General features: G+C 45.6%; 1 pseudogene; it reads right to left on the bottom strand.

The window, feature by feature from the left end:
- Positions 1–401: 401 nt before the first annotated feature.
- On the bottom strand, positions 402–10,343 carry LOC140218511 (uncharacterized; annotated as a pseudogene).
- Between the last annotated feature and the right edge of the window lie 223 nt (positions 10,344–10,566).

Here is a 10,566-nt window from a genome sequence, read left to right as displayed (position 1 = left end):
TGCTGTCATACCTTTACACGCGCACACGCACATGTGTATGTGTTGGTGCGCTTGTGCATGGGTGCACAGACGCGCATGAATACGTGTGTATGTTTCTGTGGGCAGTGGCCTTTCTCAGTGCCATAACATGTTATAGTAACTACATGAGCGTCTCTTCCGCATTCTTTAGTGTACAGAAACAATTTATTTAAGAGCGTGACATAGCTAAGACCGGGAAATATTTTAAACACGTGGCAAGAAGGTAGCGTCTGTCATCCGGACGACTAATCTGCTGGAGAACAGCGCAGATTGGGCGAGTTGGTGGTTTTCCATATTGCTTAAAAACCACGCTACCGACACAGGACAAAGAAAGACAGCGGGGACACACACGGCACGGACTTACAGCTGCGTTCATTAAAAAAAAAACATGTTTGCTTTTAAAGCCATACGTCAAGCACGTGCGCATGCTCATTGTGAATAAAGAGCCCTTGCCATTGCCAAACATCGCACGTATGGGTAGCCAACGTATGGGTATACCCTTGCCAACTAAACCGTACTCTTAATAATTTGTTAATGATAATACACAGCATGGCAATATTCTACCGGTTATTGTTTCTTTAAGTGGCTCTAAGACATAGCCTGCGGACAGTTTTTTTTTTCTCATAGCAAATGACAAGAAAGTTTTGCAAGAAACGCTGACCTAGAGGTCGATCTCCGGAGGCGTATTAAGTGGCTTAACTCCTTACGCATTAACGATGAGGGGCATAAAGCCCAATAAGCGGCCACAGTGGAAGTGAATAAGTCGCCAGGAGAGGTTCTACGCGTTGCAGAAAAGTATATCAATGTCGTTTTTTTTTTACTAGCAAACGCTGAACTATATGCCTTACTGCGCAAGTAACATGACTAAACACGTTAACTGAGTAATGCTGCTCCGTTCTCGTTGTAACGAAAAAAAAAAAAAAAAACAGGGAAAAGGAAAAAAAAAGCATAGGTGTTGTGTTGAAATTGTTCTTAAGAAACAAGACACGGCGTCACATATCCCGTCGATATGGATTCACGGAAAGATGCCTGGTTGTTTTAATGAGAGAGCATTACTTGGCTCATTGCGCGACCTCGCCGTCATCAGAAAGCCGTGGCAGAAAGAGGGCGCGTAACTTACGTCATCTTCATCTAAAATTAGAGCAAGAGGCTACGGTGAGGATTAGATCATCTGCCCCACCACGATTAGTACCGCTCCATAGCCGAACGTGCTAACCACTCCACCACCATTGTATTTTTTTTCTTTATTACATGGAAAAGAAAACTGAAGGTGTATTACAAAGTGGACACAATTACACACTTAAAACTCAGGCAAACACACACATGCATCCAACAAGTGCATCCAGTCTGGCGGAGGTTCCTGCGCAGCGTAGACACTTCTTACATAAGCAGCACTTTCGCGAAAAAAGGACTTTGTAGATCGCGGGCTTTCGGCATGGCGGTCACACAGTCTACTTCTCCATAGGCTATGTAAACCAAGTACTATGAACATGTCATAGGGAGGACTACCCGTAACCTTAAACGGTAGAAACCTAATTGTATATGGAGTCATGTCAGTGTCCTTTTTAAGCGTCCGTTGGAGAATGTCCCAGAAGAATACAGCGTCCCTACAGTCTATGAAGCAGTGATCTATGGTTTCGGCACGTGGACAGAGCCGACAGTTTGTTGACCACGGCACAAAGCAACCCCTCAAATTCAACCAAGTTTTAACAGGGAGTGTTTCCGAATGTAAATTAAAGAAAAATGTTTTTACTCCAGGAGGCACACACATTTTTCGGACGCGCTTAAGTACATTCTGATAAGGTCGGCTTAAATAAGGTGCACGATACCAAGGATCTGGGAAAATAGAGTCCACCAGTGCCGCAGAAATTGCTTTTCGACTCGCAGTGAGCACGTACTCCAGGCTGAATCTAACTTTCAAGAAAAGAAATGTGTCAACAACCTCCTTAAGAAAGCCCCAAGGAGCCTGTGGGACATCTTTGGCATTTTATGACACTAATACATTAGGAATATAATGAACTAAACGGAGTTGCAACATTTCACGCAAAAATGGATGGTCATTGTCTCGAAAGAAAAACAGGCGTGAAACAATTTGCCTGATGAAGAGGTGGACTAATCCTAGACCACCACGTTCAAGAGGGAGGAACAGATTGTCGCGCCGCATCGATTCACAACTGGAACTCCAAATAAATGTTGCAAATACGCGATGCAGTGCCTGAAGGCGAAGTCGTGAGCAGTGCAGTACTTGCAGCACATAGATAAGAAGGGAAGCTAAGAAAACGTTACACACTTCAGCAGGAAAGAACATTGACAAATTCCGCCCTCGCCATGAATTCACTTTACGTTGAATTTTGCCAACTTCTCCCGACCAATGAACGTTGCTATTTCTATACTGTGAGAGAGAGGCACACCTAAATAACGCAGATCTTCTTTCCATTGAATGCCTGCGAAATGTGATGGCATTGTGGCCCATAATCCAAACCAAAAACCTGAACTTTTTTCAAAGTTAACGCTTGCACCAGAAGCCGCACAAAATTCTTCTGTAATTGCAAGAGCAGTCTTCACATTCTCTTTATCTGTACAAAAAAAGGCCACGTCGTCTGCATACGCAAGAACCGAACCTCATTGCGTCACCGTTGAAGCAGGCGACAGTGATGAATATCTTCGAGGCTGTGCACGTGGTTGGGCTCTGCCTCGCGGACGATTCAATTGATGGCGCACGAGAGGAGCGCTGCCACTGTCGGCACTATAGAGACTTCATCGCCCGAAGTCGCTCGCCTCTACATCACCAGACGAGACAACAGCAAACGACACCAGACACCAGACGAGGCGCCAGTTCACTGCCGACGAAGTACGAGGCCATCGGAACGCAAGATAACGTGCGAAGCGAGATGCTGCAGCGAAACAGCGTTCACCCCCAAGTGCCCGACAACGCGAAACGCGGAGTACAGCGAGCTGCAGCCGAGCTTCAGGTACCCGTCGCACGACGACTACGACATTCTCCCAGAGTATGAGCGGGAGTTCCCCTACGGAGCCGATGAAGAAACGTAGCGTCAACACCATGGTGCCACTCGGAAAAGTAATGTCATCGCTCGGAAAACTGGTGTCATCCTGCTGAAAAGTGGTGCCATCGAGAAAGAACATTCTACGCAATGTACGTGATACAGTACTTTAATGAGAACTCTGCAAATAAAACTCAGCTGAGATATAACAATATGAACGGTTTCTCCTCTTGGTTGTTACCACCTCATAAGCCGCAACGTTACACTCGGAAAGATAACGCAGCAGCACTAAACTCAGCAACATCTCGCCGCAATACTAAACTCAGCGATATATAACTCTGCGACACCCTCAGTGGCAAGTAATGATGTCGCATTATCACGTCATAAGAATTGCTTATGTGCCCCGATAGTTTTCCTTTCATACCAGGAACAGAAACTAGAGAATGCAAATCGAAAAATTACCTGAACAAATGTAGATGACGCCGAACTCGGCAATTTCAATTCAGGTACACCATGAACAAAACGCAGCGTATTTATATTCAGGCACGTCCGCACTGTCGAAGAAACGTGGGGCGAAAAAGAAAAAAAAACATTCCGAGGACACCCAAGCACTTCTTATGAGTTGTGAATGCGAAAGCCTTAACGTTCATTTTAACTCCGTTGAACGGTCCTTCGAGTTATGAAACCCTGGCGGGCAAGCAAGCGCGTTGAGTCGCTTGGCCAGCGCCTCCTAGATAGCACCTCGATCCGTGACGTCACGCTACCTTGCCCGACTGCCATAGAACAGAGGTCACTCTCGAGTGAGCAGCGGTGATTTTGACGTCACCGCTTTCGTCACGCCGGTCTTGGCAATGGAAATTTCGGTCCATGTAACATTACGTCATAAAGCAGAGTGCACAGGCCTAGTATCAAGGAGGCGCTGGTTAACCCAGTGGGTAAGACACTCAAGTTCTGAGAGTGGGCTCGTAGATTGGAAACTTACTACCACCGATTTCTCCACTGCTAATACTGCGCATATTCTTTATCCCCTAGGGAACCTTTAGCGGTGGAGAAATTTTCCCGAGGAAGCGGGCTGAAGTGTGCTCCCGAAAAATCCGAGATTATCCGGATACACGCAAAAGGATACAACTCCAGAGGGTCGATTAACATTGTGGTTGAGGGCCACACGGTCTGAGAGGTACCCACGATGCGAGTCCGGGTTTTGTGGCTCCAGAGCGACGAGAAAGCAGCACAGACGCTCAAAACCCCCATATCCACAACCCACAACATAGCCGAAATGATACCTCGAGTGACGTACCGAAAGGTGGGCATGCAAGAAGGCGATACGATGAGGCTCGTACAGGCCTTAGTACTTAGTCGAATGACGTACAACTTACCTTACCAAATCCTGAACAGGGAAGACGAAAGGCAGACCAACTCGATAATTGGAACTGCTTTCAAGGCGGTTCTGGGCCTGCCTAAATGTACCTCCGCGGAGCGCATGCTAGCTTTCGGAGTACATAACACTTTCGATGAACTCAGGCAGGCCACTCTGATGCGACAGAGGGAACGCCTCAGCTTCACAAAAACTGGTAGGGCAATATTAGCTGAACTCAATATTTCAGCATACCCCCTTTATCTCGCCGAACAGGCCGTGCCAGTTGCTTGTGTGCTTCAGTGCATTAAACGAAGTTTTGTTAACAAATTAACTGAAACGCCAATGCATTTCTCTGCAAAGTTCGGGAATGTATATCTCGAAGCTGGTGTCATCTTGAAAATTCGTTCCAAGTGGATCCGCCTTGCGAACTCCATGGCTAGAATTTGTAAATTGCAATATGGGCCATAATGTGATTGGTTAAAATCTTAACTAGTGAATTTTTATTAATTATTCGATTTTGCATCTCAATTATTTGTGCAAGTATTGTGCGCCGCTTCGAGTAGACCATCTTATGAACTAGAGTTGTGATATCTGCGACAGGCAATTTTTGAAGATTTTTTAAAGTGTTCGCTGAAACACCCTGCATGTACTAGCGCCATCGTTTCTCATATCGAATTAATTCTGTTTTTGACACATTATTTCTTAGGACGCAAGCGAGAGCTTGGGCGGACAAGGAACGCGCGGATAACACAGGGTTCCGACGGCGAGGGAGACGTGGCGTAGGCGCGATGCCTTCTCCCCTCAGGCAACATCTGGGGCGGCAGCAGGGGTGGTGTTCCCTTTCGCCCACTCTGCTCTGTCGAGGTGCGCACGGGACCTGGCGTCGCAGCCAATGCGAATTTAGGTGCTGTTGCGCTGCTACAGATGCCGGATTTTTCGTTCAATACGCCATTTGAAGGTTTCACATAAAAAAAAAAAACATACGCACTGTTATTCATAATGGCCTCTTTGAAGTGAGGCCGCTTTGAAGAATACTAACTAGAACGTTAGAAAGTTTGTTTTTCTATCATGTTATTCCTGTCCTAGCGCATCTTTCGCACGTGAAGAAATGCATTTCACGGAAGCGACCATATATATCCGCTCTAAACCAACGGATTTTAAAAATGATGCCTGGTAAAGAAAGAAAAGAAACAAGAATGAAGGAAAACAAGCGGATGAATTAATGGCACGCGAGCTCTCAAAGAGAGACTGGTTCTCAAAAAAGATCACAAAGACTGTACGAGTAGCGAGTGCTACGATGCGGTTTTGTACTATCTTCTATACGCGGACATCGGCGTCTTTGACTTGAGCCATCCCACCGAAGTGATGCGCCGCAGGCAGGAAAGGCGGGTCCTCGCCATGTATCCTTTCTTTTCGCTCATTTCCGCGTTGCGTTCAGCCCGTATGCTTTGATTGGTGCGAGAAATGACTTAGTTGTTTGCTTAATCGCTTCAGCATTCGAGGGTGTTTTTTTTTCTCCCTCGCAGTGGTGCGTAAAAAACAACAAGATGTCCTCCCACGAGCGTTGAAACGCACGGCTTTGATGTTTGTTCTGTTCGCATAAGTTGTTTTCTTTTAGAGGCTCGTCATCTCTAAAGAATGGCGAGAGCTCGGAATTACAGAAGCCGACCCACGACATTCAGATGGGCACGTTCGTCGGCATGACACTGCTTGAGTCTCGCCGAGGATGCACCGTGAACTAGGCCGCGCCTCGTCGACAGAGAAGTGTAATCTGTCGTTTTCTTTTATGGCAGACTTTCCACCCTTAATAGGAACTCCCTATTTGCCTCTTTCGCTATCCAGGCATGTGAACCTAATTGCCAGTGTAAGAACTGCGACGTCACTTTTTGCGTGTGAGGGAGACTAGCTCTCAAGAAATAGAGAATATCATTTGAATTGGCTGCGTAGAAATTTTGCGAAAAATCTCACGAGTAGCCAGGTAATGAACACAGTTAAAATTCACGAAGGAAGAGCGACAGGGGAAGCGGGAAGCATAGACCAACAAGGCTGGAGGAAAAGAGAGTCGTGGACGACCATGACCCAAACCTTCGCTGTCGCAGAGATATATGAACATAAATGGCTGAGTGTATGGCTGAAACTTTTTTTCTTTCAGTACGATTACTAATATTATTCTCGTAACCCCGATTGAATGGCATTACTATGAGCCTACATATCGATGAGAGGCAACTTAGTTAATATTTGCTACTGCGATGGTGTAACAACCGGAAATGTACAGGGCTCGGAAACACGGGTACATAAACTGATAGGTAATGCTATATTAGTAAAGAAAGGAAGTTCTACTGAAGAATCACTTAATGGGAGATACTTGCGACGAGTCCGTCCCGTGCGCGCGCTTACAGAGCATCGCCAACCTGTTCAACAATTTTAAATGATTGCTATAGCGGCGGAATTAGTGCTGCAAACTGAAACATTTCACACAAATAATGTGTGTATGCTATGCTGAAACTAAGAGTGCGTTTTCAATTTTTTTAAATGTGCTGGAGCAACCAGAACGAGCGGATCGAATAAAATTGGGCCAAATAAAAAAAATTAAACTTGTCGTGTACTTCTATAGAACGTGGTATGCTGCTCTCATCGCAGATCATATCATTGCTGAATGCTGTTAGCGTTTACGTTACCCAACAATATACGTACCGAAAACGACCTATGAGAACGACGAAAAAAATAGTGCATTGTTTCCATCGATTGAGTATACTTGCCATTTACAGGTTTCCTGACTGTCGTAAGAACTTACCCATCAAAATTACAAAAGCGGTTGCCTAGCTGAAGCATAGCGCAGACTATGCGCACATACTCTGCAGCCCAAAGTGAATAACGGCACTATAAGCAGCTACAATCCCGTGCGCCCCTCACACGACCGACCGAATGTTTACAGAAGCAATCATCGCAGATTGGCATTCGCTTCAACAAACTGCACTGCTCAGGGAATGTTGTCACTTTTTACCTCTGCAAGTGCGCGAATTCATCCACCACTAAGTGGGCGGTTGTGGTTATCAGACACATAGTCAAAGTTGAAGTGCACCGGTAAGTGAAATACGTGAATCAGGAACGACCCGTCCAAGGACGCACGCCTCACCTCGGCTCTTCATCTGCGGGGACTACTACTTCAACAGAGGCATGTTGAATGTGTGCACGCCATAGTTCGGAGCCAAGCGTGTCGAGCCACTCTAGCTGATTAGCTCAAGCAGACTAGGCGTCTATTTGTTGCCACACCGTTTCAAAAGGGGTGCTAATAAATATCATCATGGTTATCATCACCATCACCACCACCAATACCTAGAACTCGCCATCGTAATATTCGGAGGACATGGATTTGGTTAATACTGTCTGCACGGCTGCGCTTGATAGTACTCGTAAAGCCGAGTCGTAAATCTCGGAGGCCAAGGAATTGGCTAACACCCTTCTGCACGCTTCCCTTGATGGCGCTCGTAAACGGCAAGCGTAGCATATTTTCTTCATTGAGCAGTAATATTCACGTCTAATTTCTAACACGAAAAAAATGATTACATACTTTTTTGACGATGCTATCTTCAAAGCAACCCGTTTAGACAATTTTATGAACTCTGAGAGTAAAGTTGAAGCACGTACTTCTTTATTTATTGAGAGTGCAGTTGTGGAGTAGTGGTAGAGTACCCGTATCGCAGTCGTGGGCTTCTTGGTTCATGCTAGTGACGACAGCTTTTTCTGTTTTCGATGGCCTAGGCGCATGAATGTGACTTCACGTTATGTTACAGATATAGCCCGACTCGAAGCTCATAACTCCTTGACGAGTAAAAAAAATATCACTTTATAAACGATCGTGTAGGTGGTCCACAAACCTAACTATGGTTTTACCACTTCTAGAACAGCATTAATCCCGTGTTCACAAATTTGTAGCACAGTGGTGTCTCCAGTAGAGGCAAAGTTTGGTTGAAAAGCTGCAAGCTGTATGATAGATTTGAACCAAAAAACTAAATATCTTTTTTCAGTTTCGCTACAGACTGAAAAAAGACGTTGTGGTTTAGTTTTATTGCGGATCGCGCAGAAATAATGCTTTCTTGCTTGTTTTTGGTTCAGTTCCGGTTCGATACGGTGCCAGCTATATACCCCACATCCCAGTGCCCCGCCCGATTCCAAATTTCACCCCACTACACTTTCTAGCTAGTACTCGAGCGATCAAGGCAAACGCTTGGTCGTCACGCTTTTATTTTTTTGCCACGCTTTTAAGCGCGGCACGTCTGACTGCATCTAGTCGCGTTCATAGATTCACGGTAAAATTTTTCAAGGATCAGCATGCGCGTAAAAAATAAAATCCGCCTCCAAGGATGTTTCGTGCGCTATTTTGCCTGTAAAGAATGCACCGCCACAAAAATGCCATTTATGCAACGAAGCCGATAAAACACACCCGATGGCAATATCGGGCCCTACAACGTAAAACTATTCCAATATGTTTTTATTCCAATTTCCTGACGTCAATTCTGCGCAATCGCCGACGCAAGCACCGGGCGGTCACCCGCAGGGTTGTCTGAACAGACCAATCAAACGCTCTCCTCGTTCATAGGAGGTCACTTTTGTGTGCTTGAAAAACGAATAACATAGCCTACACTGAGCCGCTTGTCTTATCTAATTGACTGAGAAGAGGCGAGGAGCACGCTCAAGTGGAGAGGGATTCGATGGGGCCGAGCCACTGCACTGAAAATCTATAACAGGATGAAGAGGGTGGTGCCGACGTCTGCGATTGGTCCGCTTTTCCTTACATAGCTTGCGGCGGCTGGTCGAAAATCGCGGCGGCGTGCCACGGAAGCTTAAGAATGACGCTAAAAGAGATCCTCAGCAAAGAAGAATTCACAGAACGAGGGGGTAAACGTGACGAAAGTGCTCGAAAACGTTACAAGACCACGCAAAAAGTTTTAGTATACGCAAATAAACCCATGCTCTCCGGCAGGTGCGAGTAGTCAGTGCCTGATCGATCGGCGGCAGCCATCTTTTATTTCTTTCGGAACGGGGCAGCCTGCAGCTATTCAGAATAAAATTCAGTTTTGTTCGGCATATTAATGCACCTTTAGTGCGTACACGTCACTTTGACGCGGTGCGTTTTTGCGGTTTTGTGACGTCGCGTGATAGGCAGGTGAAGTGGGTGCAGCCCGAAATATTTTGACCAATGGCCGAGGGCTAATGGCGAAAAGGCGTCGAATAAGAAATAAATATTTTTGTTTTGTTCGGTCAAATTATGCATAATCAGTGTGTACACGTCATATCAGATGGGGAGCTATCGCGGTTTTCGTGACGTCGCGTGACAGACAGGTGAAGTGGGGGTGGTCCAATAAAGTTCTTGACCAATCGCGAAGGGCTGATTGCAGAATTGGAATAGAAAAGAGTGGAAATGTTTTACGTTATAGCACCCATGCTGTGCATTTGACATTGTGTAACCGAAGGGGCAAGTAAGACATTATCCAGCTGTAAAGAATTTTCCTATTTTATTTATTTATTTATTTATTTATTTATTTACTTATTTATTTATTTATTTGCTGTCTGTGCACCTGTTGCCACCAGAAAGTGCAAGCACTGGTGCCAGTATGGGATCACTGCTGAATAATCTGAGGAGTGGTAGCAGACACGACAGTGAAGAAAATATTGGAGAGACATGGTACTGCTGCGGTTGCAGGGTTTCATGCGTGAGAAGTTTTGACCAGAGAACATTGCATGTTTCTCTCAACCATGCTAAACACGGGGGAGGCGGGAGATGGAAATTCAAGACGATGAGCAAAACGAGAAAAAGGTAAAAGCGGGAGCCAACGTTTCGACAAGTGGTCTTGCCTTTTTTCAAGGCGACATATGCTTTCCTCGGCACAGTATAGAGGGCGCTCACCTTGCTCCTTCATCTTCTGCCGGTAGAAATTCAGGGAATACTGTGCCGAGGAAACCATATGTCGAGGAAACCATATGTCGAGGAAACCATATGTGAAAAAGCCAAGTCCACTTGTCGAAACGTTGGCTCCCGCTTTTATGTTCTCGTTTTACTCATCGTCTCACCCATGTTATAATATTACAGTTGATGATTCTCAGTGAGGTACCAGTACCAACTTACACATCATTCGCTACTTTTGCGGGCTTAACTGACACTACTGTGTATGCCTCTGGACAACATAG

Source organism: Dermacentor andersoni, chromosome 1, assembly GCF_023375885.2.
Source record: "Dermacentor andersoni chromosome 1, qqDerAnde1_hic_scaffold, whole genome shotgun sequence".
In the NCBI taxonomy this organism is placed as follows: Eukaryota; Metazoa; Arthropoda; class Arachnida; order Ixodida; family Ixodidae; genus Dermacentor; species Dermacentor andersoni.
Note: the sequence above shows the minus strand (reverse complement) of the source record. Positions and strands in the feature narration are given on the sequence as shown.